This window comes from Rattus norvegicus, chromosome 6, assembly GCF_036323735.1.
Source record: "Rattus norvegicus strain BN/NHsdMcwi chromosome 6, GRCr8, whole genome shotgun sequence".
Classification (NCBI taxonomy): domain Eukaryota; kingdom Metazoa; phylum Chordata; class Mammalia; order Rodentia; family Muridae; genus Rattus; species Rattus norvegicus.
Window position 1 is genome coordinate 118,522,720 of NC_086024.1, and position 18,160 is coordinate 118,540,879.

At 39.5% G+C, this 18,160-nt stretch overlaps 1 long non-coding RNA gene and 1 pseudogene across 2 annotated transcripts in view; one reads left to right on the plus strand and one right to left on the minus strand.

Annotated features, from left to right (window-relative positions):
• The window catches only part of LOC102556510 (uncharacterized), a 95,267-nt gene extending 92,099 nt beyond the window's left edge, over positions 1-3,168 (minus strand). The window contains exon 1 of one of the 2 annotated variants that reach the window (XR_010052764.1): positions 3,015-3,103. This is a non-coding gene — a long non-coding RNA (uncharacterized LOC102556510). Of the gene's footprint in view, positions 1-3,014 lie in introns of both variants that reach the window. The other variant, XR_001838519.3, reaches the window with a different exon arrangement.
• Positions 2,375-2,486, plus strand: LOC120093471 (small nucleolar RNA SNORA17; annotated as a pseudogene).
• Positions 3,169-18,160: the final 14,992 nt, after the last annotated feature.

Below are 18,160 nucleotides of genomic sequence, written 5' to 3' on the forward strand. Positions count from 1 at the left end.
GTGTTTGATAAGGGATAAACACCATTAAATCAAAACTATGTTTTATAAAACATGTGATTCTAATTACCTCAGACATCACAAAAAACCAAAGTCACAAAAGCAAACAAACAAACAAACAAAAAACAGCTGTGATTAATAGACCAGCTTTGTGAAATTAAAATCTTCTAGAATATATTTGATCATAGTCAGCACAGAACTATGTGGTTCAAAGGGTGTCATGAATGCATCCTAAACTTGATGCCACATTTGATAGCCTGTATGTTTCCATGTGATACTGGTTAGTATGTAAATTGCCTGATTAGAGGTGTCATGGAGAGTGTCTGAAACTTGGCACTTTAAGAGGCCAGAAGAGGATATTGGAGAAGAAGCAGTCTTGGTTACAGAAGAAACCCCAGAGTTGAAGGGATCTTTAAAACAATCTGAGGCTTGGAGCTGTAAGAGGCCAGTAGATAACAAGGGTAATGGTGGACTCAGTTACAAAGGGTATGTAAACATACTGGAGATTCCAGGACCAAGAAGCAACCACTAAGGACATTAGCATCTTTTGTGGAGAGCATAACTGAGCCTAAGAGTCAAAGTTAGAGATGTGGGGCTTCTTCAGAGTTCAGAATGTTGTGGAACAGGTCCTAGATGTTAGGTATTGAACTACCGAATTCTATTTATAATTCTGAATTTTTTATTTACTTTGATCGAATTATAAGTGTGCCCTGGTTCTTTCTTTCTGAAATAAAGTATTTATCTTGTTTTTGATATTAAACTAGCCCACAGTTAAGAAACTGAATTTTTAAAGACCCTCTGGGCTGTTAGTGTGCTGAAATTTTTAAAAACTATGAGATTATTAAAATTAGAATCTGATTTGTACTGTGATATTTAAATGGACTCTTGGGACAAGAAAAGTGTTTGGTTTAAGATTGAGAGGTTGCTGGGTCAAGTTGACAAGAGGTAGATTTGCAGTCATTACCCCAGGCTTGCGGGTCCATTGCCTCTAATCTGTCATTGCCTTCCAGTGATTTCAGGATGCATAGTAGCTGAGGACAAAGGTCTTGGGCTATATTGAGTATGGCAGGTATGAATGACTTCTGATACTCTCCCAGAAGACACCTTTTTATTGGACTATCAGGGCTTGCTTTTTTAGCTAAAGTCAGGTGGGAGAGAAGAAAAAGGACATGAAAGAAATTGCTAAAGTGGGGGCAGGGACTTTCCAACCATATCAGCTACAACATGTTTGCAAATCGCATGATTTCTGAGAAGCCAATACTTTGTTGGGAGAAACAGAAGCTTATATGGCTGTTGTCTCTATGGAGGTTAGTTGGTCAAGCCCAATTTGGGTAGAGTGGATAGCTACTCCTGCAGCGTTCCCAGAGAGATACCAGGAGCATGCACAATGCTCTAGAGTTCTCATTTGTCTTGGGAATTCACACTAGTTTTCAACTGGACACTGTTAGGTAGAGGGAACTTCTATTGAACAGCTTATCCATTTATGGTTTAAGCATCTCTCCAGCCCAGAGAGACAAATATGATCAGAAATTTAGTGAGCACTTATCAGAGATGTTTTCTGCGGTGGATGGAAATAAATACTGTGAACCATACTCAGATAACGTGTATAGTGAGAAACTTGGAAGACTCAGGCATTATAGGGATGTCTCTATCCCATCCTTCCTCAAAGGGCTCATAAATTTTGAGAGCCAGAGGGTATGGAGAAAACCAAAAACCCTTTAAGCACAGTAGAACTGCCATCATATGAACTCACAAAGACTATTGCAGTTTGCACAGGGGCAGCAGACATCTGAGCCAGATGAGGTGCCAGTGTGGAGAAGAGAATTGGATGTAAACTTTATCCATAAGTCAGAAACTACTTATAATTGACAACTACTGACAAATGAGACTCATTGGAGCTACAACCACTTTTAAGAGTAGCTGCCATATCCAGAGGTAAATGGTCAACCGATGAACTCAATGTGGTCTTTGGAAGTACTTTTTTTTCATAAGGTTTTGGCAGAGCATTCTTTTAATCTTCACAGGTCTGTTGGTTGTATATATGTTATGGTCTTCAGTTTTGTGTTTTTCATAAAATTCTTTTGTGTACAACCATGTGTGTCTCTGAGTCTCTATGTCTTCTCATGCTTTTTCTTTGGTTCTTTTTCTTCTATTTGTTTGTACCTATTCGGGTTGTTTTCTTCTTATCTTATTTTACTTTATTATTTTTCGTCAGGTGCCTACCTGTTTTCTAAAGAGAAAAAAGGGTAGTAATTCAGAAGGAAGAGGAGATAGGGAGCATCTGAGAGGAGGTGAGGGAGGTGTAACCTTAATCAGAATATACTGAATGAAACAACATGATTTTTTAATAAGACAAAATAGAAATATGTATTTTCATTGTGCCTCTGAAAGTATTGTAATTGTGGTTGTAAGTCGTAGGTAGCAGAGAGGAGAGAGACTATGAATATGTTTGGACCTATGACCATCGGAATGATTAGTAGCCTAACATTCCCTGAAAAAAAATGAGCCTGAGATGATCCCCCAGGCTAGATCTGGGGTCTCTTGATAAGTAGTTAACCTGCGATAATCTCTATTATAGTACTGTGCAGGTCCAGATGGACTCCTAGGATGGGGAGAAAACTAGAGATTAGACAAATCCAATATGGAACTACAACCCATTGGTGGAAGCGAGACTGAGACAGATGATCCTTGCCAGGGACCACTAGGACAGTAGCAGCAATGGGCAAGACTGAGGCAATAACCAGACCAGAAACTCAAGACCAGGACAGGGACAAGAAGTTTGCCCTGAGATGACAACCAAGTTTGGTGGTGGAGCCAGACCATGCCCAAGATGACCTTTGTTCTATACCAAAACGTTCAAGCAGGACATAGCACTTCTGTGATGACCATGGCACTCAGAGACACAGGGATCCGGTATGAAGACCAAAATAGTGGTGGAGAAATGAAATCAAAAGAGAAACAGAAGAATGTGGGCCCAATAAAGAAAGACAGAACTAAAGACTTGGGGTAGTAATAACCTGATGAGCCATGATGTGATGCCTCCTGGGATCATGGTGCAGTCCTGGCCTGGGTGTGGGGCCCTGCAACATCAGGGGTCTTCCCTTCATCACCTATGGCAGATGGAAGACCTGACTGTGAGGTCATAAGAGCAGGAGAACTGTCACTGCCTTCACCAGCTGCACCACTCAGGAGAGCAGCCCTTCACCTTGCCTTTGCAGCATCATAGAGCTGACTTCGCTGACTGGGACACAGGTAATCTGACCTATAGGTTGTGAGCATGGAAGCAGTCCTGTCACTTGTCTGCTACACAATGACATGGGCGAGGGAAAGATGCTCTGCCACCCCTTGCCACCTACAGTGGGCGTGAGAGCTAGCCCAATCTAATCAGAACAATAGAGCCAGCTGTACCCCTCCCCTGCTTCAGTACTCAAGAGAGCATACCCTGCAACGTGCATGGGCAGCATGAGCTAATGCTAGATGTGGGGAACGCTGATCCCTAAAGCATAAGCACAGGAGAACTGGCCCTGCCTCTTGTCTGCAGGACTAAGGCGTGGAAAAAGGAAGAGATGTCCGTACCTCTTCCTTTGTCCCTCACTACTGCATGTGGAAGAGCTGGGTAGAGTTGACCCTGGTTATAGGGGTTGATGTTGAGCATTCCAAAAGATGTGAGGTATCATGTGGGCTGACTACATCTGATACTTCTCAGATGAAGATCCAAGGCTTTCAATTGGCCTACCCAGTTTTGAAGGGCCCAGTCCTACAGGTCCAAAACTACAGGCTCACCATAACATGGGAGAATCCCATCTCAGGTGAATCCCATTGAAGTTCCAGTACTGTTAGAGTAGCAGAAGGCAGAGGCCTCATACCAGACCAATAAATCATTGCAAGGAACATTTACAAGCAAAGAAGTGTGATAGAAAGGGTATTCTGTGGGATACATTACAGTACACTACACCTAACACATTCTTTTTCTTTCCTCTGTTGTGCTTAAGTTGCAAGGGTGAAGAGCAGGTAAAGGGGAGGGGTGAAGAGTAGGAATGGGGTACATGGTGTAAAATTCACAAAGAACAAACAAAAACTTAAAATCTATCTACTCAGTTTACTACAGCACATTTACAGTACCATGGGTATGAAGCAACACAGAGTTTTGGTTTGATATAATTTTGTTTCTATTTGAAACAATGTGTTACATCTTCATTCTTAGTTTGTCCTCTTACAGGGTCTCACAAAAAATCCGGATGCTTGCCCATGCATCTTAAATAATTTCCATTGCTTTCCCTTAAATCTGCTCTTCAAGTTCCATTTTTACCAAACTGCCATTTCCCTTGATACATTGCCTCTTTTTAAAGGCTTTCTTTCCTAGTGTTGTCTTCTGTGTATTTTCATGAGAGAATGTAATTAAAACTATGCTTTTTTGAACTTGTTACCATTTTTTAAAAATTACTCTGCATAAAAATTGTTCCTAAAACCGTGATGTTCTAAGAAAACAAACATGGATTCACATTTTCTATTTCAAAATGTTAACTCCTAACTTACAATAAGCAAAGTCTTTAACGGGCTGTGTGTTATCCTGACATGTTGAGCATAGAAATTCATTCAAAATCTCAAAGTGTCTTTATCTTTAGTGAATAAAATATGCCTATTACTTTTATTACTTGATTTTCTCTTGGTTTAATGCGTATTTGATATATTTTTCAAAACGGAGTTAAATGAATCTTTGAAGGTGACAATAGAGCAATTGAGTTTATATCAAGGATTTTGTTTCCTATCTCTAATGGGAAAATTACAATTATCAATTAAGTCGCTTAAAATAAATCGCGGTGTGTGTGTGTGTGTGTGTGTGTGTGTGTGTGTGTGTATGAAATTATCCATGTTGGACTCAAATCTCAGATCCACACCTGGGATAAGGATCTCCAATCTTGGCTTCCTTCAACTGCAATTAGAAAGTCAATACTATATAGGGCTTGATGTCTGGATATATTTTGGGAAAAACTAGGAGTGGAGGGTATTCAATTGCTTGTAAATTGTCTCAAAGAGGTGAAAAGTCAGTGGCAGAGAGCTACAAAAACATGACCATTGAAAACACATCAGTGTTCAGGCAGTCACATGTTTCTACCATGGTCTTTCTTCTCTGTATAAATAGTATTTACTAAAAACCATCAGGAGTGACAACACAAGCAATGGACCTGACAATGGTGATACATAGAAAAGAGGTTATGTTGACTTTAACTTATCAGAATCCAATGACATCCTTGATTTTAGGGAAGAAGGTACATCAGTTTCGACACAGAATATTTTATTTTTTCTTCTTGAAAATTCTCTTGTCTTTTTTTATTTCCCTTCAGTCTTTATCCACAGACAAAACTACAAGTAATCATCTTACTGTTATAATAATTTGTTTTCTAAACAAATATTCTTAGTATACTATTACCAAAACTCACATTATAAACAATTAGAACCAAATATGGATTTCCCATGAAATTATAAAAGCATAAACTTATCTTTCCATGCCATAATTGTAAAGGACATTTTTTAAACATAGGCTACTGAGCAAATAAAAAGAATATTATAAAACACCACATCATAAACCATTAACAAGTATACATTTTCCGTTCATATAAGTAATACAAAAACATTTTAAAATCTGCCAAGTTGTGATAATTTTGTCCCAATATTCTAGCAGCTTTAAGACAGTATGTTCTCATTTAATTATATCTGACAGACAGTGAAAATAATTGAAAACAAGCAATTTTGTCTTTAAAGTATGCAAATCTAATGGTTTCTAGGAAAAGTTATATTTTAACAAGATTTCAAACAGTGGTACTTTCTGACACTTAATTTATTTGTATTAGATGCATAGCTTTACAAACGCAATGTACAGTAGTAGCAACAACTGTACACCAAGTGTTATTCTGCTATGAGATCTGGAGAGAAAAATGTCACTTGTGTTCTGAAGTGCTTCACTATTAACTCTACTGGGTAGGAAAGGGTTATTTTCATTTCCTTTGATGGATATGACATTTGGAATGACATGATTTTAAGAACAACACTCTGGCCAATACCCACCCAAACCCTGCAGCCTGCCTGTTTCCTAGGAGGTCTGCAGTAACCAAAAACACAGGTGAGAATTTCACCCTAATTGTAGAGAGCGGCGCGGCGAAACAAAGATGGCGCCGACATCCAGCCTTGTCTGGATATAAACGACTTACTGCACATGTGCAGGCTTGTCCCCTTGCTAGGGCTCCCTCTAGTGGTGAACAGCGGTACTGCACATGTGCAGTTTATTCACCAGGTGTTAGTTGACCGTTAATATGCTAATGAGGTGATTCATTCTCCGCCAATCCCTGGAGGACAAGTAGTGGGGTGATCCAAGCCCCACCAATCCCTGAGAGATAATTAGCATACTGTTGTCTATATAAGCCGAGCGATTTTGCTGCTCGGAGTCCCTGTTCAAGAGAGCTGTAACACTGAGAAGAGCTGTAACACTAAGAAGAGCTGTAACACAGTAAAGGCTTGCTCGCAGAAGAATCCTGTTGCCACGCGTCGTTCTTGCTGGCGGGACATTGGGCGCGCGACAAGTGGTGCCGAGACCTGGGAACCAACATCGCCGGTGCCAGGGGACCCTTCAGTGTGCTGAAGAGGATTCAGAACTGCGAGAAGGTAAATTAAAAGGTAAGCTTCGAGAGGCATGCCCCTTTTTGGAAGAGAGCATGTCAGAAACGGAGCAGAGTGAGAAATTAGGCTTCGAGAGGCATGCCCCTTTTTGGATTTAAGAGAGCATGTCAGAAACGGAGCAGAGGCAGAAACGGAGCAGAGTGAGAAATTAGGAGCTCAAATTAGGAGCTCGCAAAAAGAAAAAGGTTACTAAAACAAAAGTGAAAGAGATACAAAAGGCAGAAGAAATGCCGCTGGAGGAAAAAATAAGAGTGCCCCGGAGGACGAAGTACAAGTCATCCGGAGAGGATACTTTGTATCCATTAAAAGAATTAGAAGCCTTAGAACTGGCTGGCAGTGACTCTGAGCAAGAGTTGTCAGAGTCGGAGGAGGAGAAATTAGAGGAAGAGGCAGCCATATATGAGGAAGAAAGATATGGGCCTAGGTGGAGAGCCACTGTGAAGAAACCTAAAGTTATGGATCCTTTGTGGGCAAGGCTGGTAATTTTGTTTCTTTTTTTCTTTGTGTGGGATAGAGAAGCCACAGAAGGCAAGCTTAAGCCCGGACCAAAACCTCTTTGGCAAATGGTCCCTGCCTGCTTAGGGGATAAACAATGTGAGGAAGCCGTTAGAGCCGTTAGGACAGGTCAGAGGGTCCTTGCAGAGCAACAAAGTATGTCAGAGGGAGAAAAGGTCTCCAAAGAAAAAAAGAAAAGAAAAGGAGATAAAAGGAACAGAGAGAAGGCAGAGATAAAAAAAGAGGATAATCAGGACCAGGAAACAAATAAGATATATTCTTTAAAAGCCTTGACCTTAGAAATGTCAGACAATCTAGAAAGCATCACCGACAGCTTAGAGAAAGTGAAACTAAAGGTAGAACCATCGGGTCCCGGGCCTCCCACAGAGCAACAAGGGAAGCGCAGGACTCGACCTCAGTTCGACCACCAGACTCATATTGACCCCTCGAATGGGAACTCAGGTGGTGGATACAGATTTTAAAGGCCCCAGTAAGCAGAATTCAGAAGGATCACAGAAACTGAAAGCATGTGCAAAGATAAAGATTTGGGGTAGTGGTAGTGGACAAGGTAATAATGGTAAAATGTTTTTGTGTATGTGTTCTTTTAGAGTTATGTTAAAATCTAGAGAAGCAAAGTTGATTCTCATAGATGCTTCTAGTCTTTGGACCCTGACTAGAGACAGTTTACACCCTGGACAAGAGAGAGAATGGGGTTGAGAAAAACATTCCTCCCGAACTCTCCACAGATGCTTTGGCAAAAGAAGGAAATGAGCTTAAACTTTTTGGAGCTCTCCTGGGAACAGAAGGAGGTGGGAGACGTCTTGCCTCCTTGCTGGCTCCTATTGGAGAAGTGCTTATTTCTGGTTCTGGGTTCTTTAGGTAGGATGTTTGGGTCCTTTTGGTGGAACACCATCTAGTTCTTTTCCTCTGTGTCTATTGTCTGTCCTTGGTGCACCAAGCTGTCCATGTATGTCAATTTATGTCTGGGTTTTGCTTCTCCTTGCTTGAATGTTTTGTGTTTCATGTTTAAAAGAAAAGGTTAAAATTTTAAATGCTGGTTGATTCACGCATTGATGTAGCTTTAACTCCTTTCAAGAAAGGAACAAATAAATAAAAAGTTTCAATTGGCTTTTGGAGCCTGCATCTGTAGCTAGAAGCCTAAGTCGGCTGGGCAAGCTCCCCAGGGGGCTGGCTAAATGTTTACACTAGCCGATCCTAAAGACACAAGGAGCTTCACAGCTTCTAAGGTAACGGAACTGATCGCTGTCTCTCTTAGAAAAATCTTTGACTGTGATTATTGGACTCAACAGGTGACAAGGTGTTTCTCTTAAAACTACAGCTAGAAAAAGTAAAAATAGTGATTGATTTAAATATTAAAGGTATGTGTAGCCACTTCAATTTTGTTTTCTGATTGGTTTTAAATGTATAAATATTCTCTACATGCCTTGGTTATGGACTATTGGCTTTTAAGTTATTGGATATGGTTAAAAAAATGTAACATTGGTAACAGAAAGTTGACATAAAACTGGAAAATTTGGATGGAGTCATTCTAGATAACATGTGGCATGAGCCAATCTAGGGAAACAGGTCTAAATTGGGATGCCTTTGCTACAATTTTTTACTGAACATCCAGTGATTTTTCCAAAGGTCACTGCCTCAGAGCCTTTGTCTGGAGCGTTAAATATTTATACAGATGGCTCCAAAACAGGTGTAGGTGCCTATATGGTTGATTCTCAAGAACCAGTATTAATTCAATATAGTCCAGGCACCCCCCAAATTACAGAACGTAAAATTGTATTGGAAGTTTTCAAAAGATTTCATGATTTTTTTAATTTCTGACTCTGCTTATGTAGTTAATGCGGTGCACTCACTTGAAATTGCAGGGCCAATTTGGTCGAGTAGTACCGTATGTCAAATTCTTTTAGAATTACAAAATTTGATTTGGGCCAGAAAAAATAAAATTTTTATACAACATATTCGAGCCCATACTAATTTGCCTGGTCCCATGACCAGTAATAACACCCTGGTGGATGCTAGTACTCGTAGAGAGTTTATTTTTCATGCCACTCCGGTTGATCTCGCTAGAGGATTTCATCAAAAGTTTCATGTACCTGCTTTTACTCTTCAACAAAAATTTAAAATCTCTAGAGCTGCAGCTCGTGATGTGGTGTTAAGTTGCCAAAATTGTGTTCAATTTCACCACCCTCCTCATGTGGGTATTAACCCTCGTGGTCTGATCCAGCTAAAACTTTGGCAGATGGATGTCACACACATATCTCAATTTGGAAATTTAAAATATGCTCATGTTTCTGTTGATACCTGTTCTGGTATTATACACGCTACTCTGATGACTGGTGAAAAGGCTCGTAATGCCATTAGCCATTGCTTAGAGGCATGGGCAGCCTGGGGAAAGCCTGATAGTCTCAACACAGACAACAGGCCTGCCTACACTGCAAAGTCCTTTCAGGCATTTTGCCAGACAATGCAGGTCAAACATACTACAAGATTGCCATACAATCCCCAAGGTCAAGGAATTGTGGAAAGAGTACATCGTACCTTAAAAGAGCTTATACAAAAACAAAAAGGGGGAATTGCCAGCAGCTGAACACCAAAAGAACAACTTTCTTTAGCTCTTTTTACTCTAAATTTCTTAATTCTGGATGCGCATGGCCGTTCTGCCACGGATCGCCATGCTGCTACTACACCTATAACTAATGTAGAAGTAAAGTGGAAGGATGTCTTAACTGATGAATGGCGTGGCCCAGATCCCGTGATTTCGAGATCTAGGGGAGCGATTTGTGTTTTTCCGCAGAATCAAGAAAATCCAATTTGGGTACCTGAGCGTTTGACTCGAAAATTGCCTTCTGCTCTTCCTGAAGATGAGACTACGAACCCTACTATTACTACGGGGAATGGTAATACAGGTTAATTCTCTCACCCTGTGGGCTATTGCCAGATCCTGGCCAGTACCCATGCCAGTTCATAGCAATTCTACTGTTTTGAGAATAAGACTGACAAGCATAATCTCTGGCCTTGGTTTCAATGGGTGCTGTCCAATGAGCAAGGGGCATATACATCCCTGACCCCCTTTGCTAGGTTGATGGGAGAGAACTTCGTGCTGTATAATGTTTCAGCTACCAGAAAAAGGTGATACCAGGTTGATCAATATTCAATATAATAACCTCTTGGTAAATAATACTGCCACTAGTACTTCAGTATGTGCTAGATCACCTTTTTTCTGATAAGCACTAATGTAAGCAGTGGTGCTTTAAATTGTAATAGCTCTGATGTAGTCTGCTATTTAGCTGAATGCTGGGATGGCACTAATGACACCGCAGTGATGGTTAAGATTCCCTCCTTTGTGCCAATCCCAGTGGAGGCAAACCCAGATAGCTTTCCTATTCTTAATTTGCTGAGAGCCAAAAGAGATTTTGGAATTACGGCAGCCATAATTTCAGCCATTGTGCTGTCTGCTGCCGCAGCTACCACAGCTGAAATCGCTATGACCAATCAAATACAGACAGCTGAGACTGTCAATCAGATTGTAGAAAGAACTGCAGTGGTGCTAGAGATACAAGAAGAATTTAATACCCATTTGGCATCTGGCCTTCTATTAGCCAATCAAAGGATAGATTTAGTTCAAGAACAAATTGAAGCACTGTATCATATGACACAGCTGTCTTGTGTTTCCTCCCTTAGAGGTTTATGCATTATTCCTTTGTGAGCTAACTTTTCTCAGAATTTTCAACAGAGCAAAGAAATCTCGAATTATCTGAAAGGAAACTGGTCCATGAAAGCAGAGCAACTATCAAGACAATTGCTGATGCAGATTGCTGTCCTCAACAGCACTAGGCTGGACCCCATCACAGTTGAAGACTTTACCTCATGGATTACCAATGCTTTCTCCCTTTTCAAGGAGTGGGCGGGCATGTTTGTCCCGGGGAGCTATTGTCCTCCTGGGATGCGGAGTAGGTCTCTGGCTTATTGGCTGTTTAAAAAGAGAACATGCCAGACACAAAATGGTTGTTTACCAGGCTATGACCACCATTAAAAAGGGTGCTTCTCCCAACATATGGCTGGCCTCTTTGAAAGATCAAGAGTTCGCCCTAGATCATTTTTGTCACAGTCATGTGGAGTCATTGTATCCAGGGACGGGCAACTTTCCTCGAACTCGGACCAACCTAAGACACGGGGCCCGGTGGCGATAGGGTAACTCTATGACGGGTAAGGCCGAGTTTGGATGAGAACTACCTAAGACAGGAGCAATGACAAGATTGACGTGACACCCAGATCTAGACCAGTCATTTTATTAAACAAAAAAGGGGGAGATGTAGAGAGCGGCGCGGCGAAACAAAGATGGCGCCGACATCCAGCCTTGTCTGGATATAAACGACTTACTGCGCATGTGCAGGCTTGTCCCCTTGCTAGGGCTCCCTCTAGTGGTGAACAGCGGTACTGCACATGTGCAGTTTATTCACCAGGTGTTAGTTGACCGTTAATATGCTAATGAGGTGATTCATTCTCCGCCACTCCCTGGAGGACAAGTAGTGGGGTGATCCAAGCCCCACCAATCCCTGAGAGATAATTAGCATACTGTTGTCTATATAAGCCGAGCGATTTTGCTGCTCGGAGTCCCTGTTCAAGAGAGCTGTAACACTGAGAAGAGCTGTAACACTAAGAAGAGCTGTAACACAGTAAAGGCTTGCTTGCAGAAGAATCCTGTTGCCACGCGTCGTTCTTGCTGGCGGGACATTGGGCGCGCGACACCTAATACCCACACTAGCTAGGACAAACACATAGGCTAAAATGCGCAGGAATTACCCCTACTCTCAACCCCTAGCTCCACCTCCTTTCAGCCCCACTTCTCTACCAACCAGGTAGAGAACACCCAAACATTACGTCCTGCGAGCCCTCCAGGAGGTCCTCAGTAACCAAGGGCACAGGAGGACCACATTAACCCAAAACACAGAAGGCCTGCTCTAACCAGAGACACAGGAAGCTCACAGGAATCAAAGAAAATACTCCTGCCTCCAAGGATACTCAGGTCACAGAGATCTGCCTGCCTCCACTAAGAGTGGGTCCAGTCAGAGACACCCTGGGTAGTTAATACCACACAGCCAGGGGCAAACAGAAAATCATAACCAATATAACCCAATGCAATTTGGCACCCTTCCCACCCAGTTCTCCCAACACAGCTACCTTACAATGCACGAAAAGCAAGATAATGATCTAAAACATCATCTCATGTAGATGATGGAGGCCTTTAAAGAGGATATAAATAGCTCCTTTAAAGAAATACTGGACAACACAGGGAGACAGGAGAATCAAATTAATCTCTTAAAGTAATATAGGAAAATACAATCAAGCAGGTGAGAAATTGAACAAAACGATCCAAAAACTAAAAATGGCAATAGAAATAATAAAGAAAATATAAAGGGAGGAGACCCTGAAGATGACCAACTTAGGAAAGAGATCATGTAAATGTAGATCTATCAGAATTACACCAGACTTCTCAACAGAGACAGTAAAAGCCAGACAATCTTAGACAGAAGTCATCTAGACCCCAAGAGAAAACAAGTGCCACCCCAGGTTATTATACCCAGCAAAACTTTCACTTATCATAGATAAAGAAATCAAAATCTTCTATGACAAACAAAATTTAAATAATATCTTTCTAGTAATCCAGCCCTATAGAAGACACTAGAATGAACTAAGCATGTTGCCTTCTCTAGTTTAAGTGCTGTTGATTTTGGTTCCTGTATGATTTTGAACAGAGGTTGTGAGAGTAATTGTCCTTGCCTCCTAACATTAGAAGTGAAATTTCGAATTGTTACTAGGTACCATGATAACACAGGCTTTCTGTTGGGCAATACGTTCTTTCCTTACCTCCTTTACTCAGATAATTTTATTAACATGGAAAGATATCACGATTCCAGAAAGTTTACTTTATTCATTTTCTTGAAATAAATATATGTATTTGTGTTTTAACCTCTTAAAACTGATTCTGTAAAAATACCATTTCTTTACATGTTTAAGTCATGCTGTGTTCTTGGGATCATTTCTCTTTGACCATAGGCAATGATTCCTACTAATATTCTGTAGAACGAAGTGTTTTTCCTTATATGGTCACCTAATGAAATACAAAGGTGCTTCGCTGTACTGAAATGGGCACCTCAGAAGCTTCTAATAAATGTCTTTTGTTACAAACAATGTACCCAAGCCCCAAAAGCCTGGCAAATTAACAGTTAGATAGGGACTTAACATCTTAAAAATTTTACCTCTGATTTTACAATATTTCTTCCTCAAAAAAGACTGTATTTGGCACTATGGTTACTCTTAATAAAACTGAAATTCCCCCAATCTCAGCTATAAAGTTCATAAAATAATTTAATAAAAGGCCTTATCTTAGAGCAACAATGATATCAAATAAATATAATTTATGTCATTTAATACGTTTAATATTAGATGCCAAATAAATGTGAGCTGTTAATATTATTATTTAAGTCAGCATTGTGCTTCTCAAAGAATTAGACATATTTGACCGGTGGCGCTGCTTGTCTTTAATCTCAGTACTTGGGGATCCAAGGCAGACCAATCTTTGTGAGGTCATGACTAGTCTACTCTACAGGAAGAATTACAGGACAGCAAGGGATGCATAGAAAGACTATCTCAAAAACACAAAAACAAAAACAAAGCAAAACAATAATTAAGCATATTTCAGCATGTGGCAGGCTATATCTGCCTTGCTACTTGGGTGCCCAGAGCACTGCCACCATGTTGTTCAGGAGAGGCATAGCACAGTCTGGAATGTGGGTCTTCAGTTTGTGTTTAATCAGGTGGTAAACTGTGGGGTCTGGGACAATTGCTGGTTCCCAGTCTCCTGTGTACCCTAGCGCTCTGGCATATCACTATGAGCTGGGACCTGGGTGCATCATCCATGCTTCCCCTATTAGCATCCAGGTGCCAGGCAGGGAGAGGAAGACAGAGCCCAGGAGAAGAAACCTGTTTGATACTCAGAGAGTGTGAGAGTACAGAGGGGCTGAAAAAGAGAAGGCCTTCCCTGAGAGATTGTAATCTTGACTCTTTAAGACTAATGCCTCCCCCTCTGATGGTCTGTTCTTGTGTAAACTGCTTTCTCTGATGGCCAATATGAATGCATACACCTCACTCAGGATGAAACAGGGATTAAATAACATTTGCAGTAAGGAATGCCCAGGAAGGGAAGCTCATTGGTTGGATAATTAGAGATACCCATGAGCATGGAGACTCTCAAGTTTTTATACTATATGACTGATTGCCATGGTCTTCTCAGTGGAGAGTCATGGTTACCTCTTCCATGGCAGGTAGAGCTTGACAAGGAACTGCCCCTACTCCTACTGTTTTCAACTTTCAGTTTCACGGGGTTTGAGCTCATTCAGCCTTAAAAGTTCTTCTGTCTGGTGGCACAGTCCACTTGGTCAATAACCATGACTTGAAAAGAGCTGTTGAATAAAATAAGCCTCTTTGAAAATAAAATTTAATTTCTTGTCAAATACAGTGCTCATAATTTTTCACGTGCTATGAAAGGTTCATTTGGAAGAATAGTACAAGTTACAGTCAAAAGAGATTTAAAAAGGGAAGGAAAAAATATGTAATTTATCCACTTTTTAGTTCTTATTATTAACCACAGCCATACATTGAATGTTTGATCAGTTTATACTCTAGAAAAATGCACTGCATTAGCATTTGATGTGAGGCAAAGCAAATGAAGACAGATTTCTTTAAGCATTTCGTATTCAGTATTCTTATTCAAACTTTTCCAAAGCATTAGATGCTGTAATATTCCACTTTCCTTTTTTTTCTAACTCTGCCCATGTGAACAATAGAAATGCTGAAAATATCATAATATTTTTAAAAGTAAAAAGAAACAAGAGGATCTAAAACATATTTATTGAGCAGAATATTGACGATGATTCTGATTACGGTGGATGCATTATTAACTTCCTATGTCTCAAAGACATAGGATATTAGGTGAAAAAATTGGTATAAAGAAAAGAATAATCAGTGAATAACAGGATAAAAATCTTTATTACCATGTCACATAATGAGAACAATTGACTGGGTAATATACAAGCAATTAAGGAGACAGAAGAAATGAAACTCATTGACATGTATGAGTCAGTGTTCATAAAGTTATCCCAACTCAAATTTAGAGTGCTTATATGCAAGAACCAGTGCTAATCCATAGAGCTGGTTTGGGGATTTATCAGCTGTCAGTCAAGGGTATCGACATGCTTTTCTTAAGAAAACCTAATATAAAATTGAAGGGAAAGCAGAGTATTGAATTTTCTGACAACTAAGTGATGATTTACATTGTTTTAAAATGTACAGTTCAGTATAAACTGGTAGTACATGTGGAATAATTAAAGGAAGCTTAGATGAAATCCAGAGGCTATCTATAGCAACAGAAACACAATGTTACTGGTGACTCCTCTTTAAAAACTGAGAAGTTTTATCCTTTCTCGTATCCAGTGGTGGATAACTGTTCACTTAAAGCACTTAAAGGCCCGCATCATAATTTGGTTCTCTCTTGATTTAAGCATTAGACGTGGGTGCTGTGAAGTCAGTATTAAAATGCTCGAGTGAGAGAGAATATCATACAAGGATCAACTAGAAAAAAAAGATAAAGAGTAGTGTGTGTGTGTGTGTGTGTGTGTGTGTGTGTGTGTATGTGTGTGTGTACAAGTGGAGTTATCTATGGAGGACAGAAGAAGGTGTCAAATAGCTACATCTATGTGTAGTTTGCCACATAGGGCTGCTAGAAAACTTTATATGCTATGGGAAAATTGGACCAACTCTCCAACCCTGAGCCATCTCACCAAACACACTACAGTGATTCTTAGTGTCTCATTCTTCCAGCAATAAGTTTCCAATATTTTTCCCCAAGAATTTTCATATACTGGATGGGCATAAGTTTACGACAAATCTTACGTTATTCAATCTCTGTTGTTTTGTCTCAATGATTTTAGGCCACAGACTTTTTTTTAATTATTTTTAATTTTTAAATTATCTTCCATACTTTTCATCTGTGTTTCTTCATAATATTAGTAACAACATTATTGAGTACTTTAAGGTATAATGTATATGATGTGTGGAAATAAACACAGAAGAACCTCTTAATACAAAAATTATAGGGTATCTTTGGATACTCTTTATCATTTAGTAATTAAAAAGTGTGAAATAAATAGAAAAATTACATTTTAATGATTAGTGTTTGATCCACAATGATATTCATACTTCTTATATAGCTAAAAGAGTTATTACATTTTTAAATTTTTTTGTTTTTAATTTAGAGTAATGGCCAGTTTTGTATATAGCCAATTTATTATGTTTGCACATTAATTTTGGTTTGCTTAATAATTTTCGATCTCAAATTCTTTTCAATACTAAATCTTCTTCTTATTATTATTATTAAATTTAATAAAATAATTAATGTCTTTCAATCTTGTTACTTGCCAGTGGTAAAAGTCCAGTGTTGGGTTAGGGTTAAATTTGTCTAGTTTCTTATATTTTTAACATACTTTTTGTTTTTTAAATTATATGTATGTGCATGCCTATATGTAGAAGTGAATAAACCTATATGCAGATGCCTATGGGGTCCAGCAGAGAGTGTTAGAACTCCTGGTGTTAGAGTTATAGGCTGAAGTGAGTTAGGCATTACAAGAGCAGCAGGCACTCTTAACTGCTCAGCCATCCCTCCAGTCCCACAGTTCCCTGATTTTTCATGGTCTGTATCAGGTGAAACAAATAGTGACTTTTAAATGTTTCAAAGTCCCCTAAAACATGTTATATTTGCCTTAAGTTGAAGACAATAATGAACTTTTGGTGAGAAAAAACCAGATTGGTAAATATATTATCCATTGGGTACAGAAGACTGAGTGGATAAAAACTGTAACAGCTATTCTGGCTTATCATCATCATCATAGCCGTCGTAGACGGCATCATCAACGTCATCATCATCTTCATCATCATCATCATCATCATCATCATCATCATCATCACCATCATTATTTCTTCAAGATCTTTGGATGCTGTTTTTTGGTCAAAGTTATCCCTCTCCTAACTCCTACCCATGCCTTTATTCATCTACCTTTGTGTCCTCTACATTTTTGTGTTGTTGTTGTTGAACTGTCAAGTCCAATTAGTTTTATTGATTATTTTTTGGGGGGTACAGCCTTTGGCTGTAGTATGGTTGGCTCATCAGAAGCAACATTCTTAATACTTACTCCTCCTGTGCCAGGAGTTATCAATTATCAATATTTTTATAGCTAGCGATGGGATTTCATATCTACTTCCTGTCTCCATTATGATATTTACTCTGGTTTGTGCAAAAAGTTATCCTTGGAGAAAGTTTGCATGTGTAACTATCCTGTTCTGTCTGAAGGGCACAGTTACTTAGTATTCATCAACACCTCTGTCTATTTTAATCTTTCTCTTCTCTCTTCCCTCTTATCCCTGAAAATAGAAGGAGTAAGTATGGGGTAAATGTCTCACTTATGGCTGAACATGTCAGACTCTTCCTCTGCACCTTGGCTAGTTGTGGGTCTCTGTTAATCATCGTCTACTACAAATGAAAGCTTCCCTGATGAGAACTGAGAGCTATATTAACCAATGCGTATGTACATTTAACAGAATAATAGAATTAACTTCTGCCCTACTTATAACATCCCAGCCATAGTTTATAGACCCAGGTGTGAGTTTAGCCATGTTGAGAAGGTTGTCAATTAAATGAGACAGTAGTTGTTTCTTTGTACAATATCCATGCCACTATTGTCCTGTCAGACCAGTTATAATAGCAATTTTTAGGGTTCCCATATGGCTTAAGAATTATGGTTATTCCTCCAGTAGCATGAATAACACATTCCAGTATTATGAAAACTCACCAGTACAAATAATGTACTCAAGTCAGTACCATCTTGATATCTCCATACTCTGTGACTTAAATACTTGATAC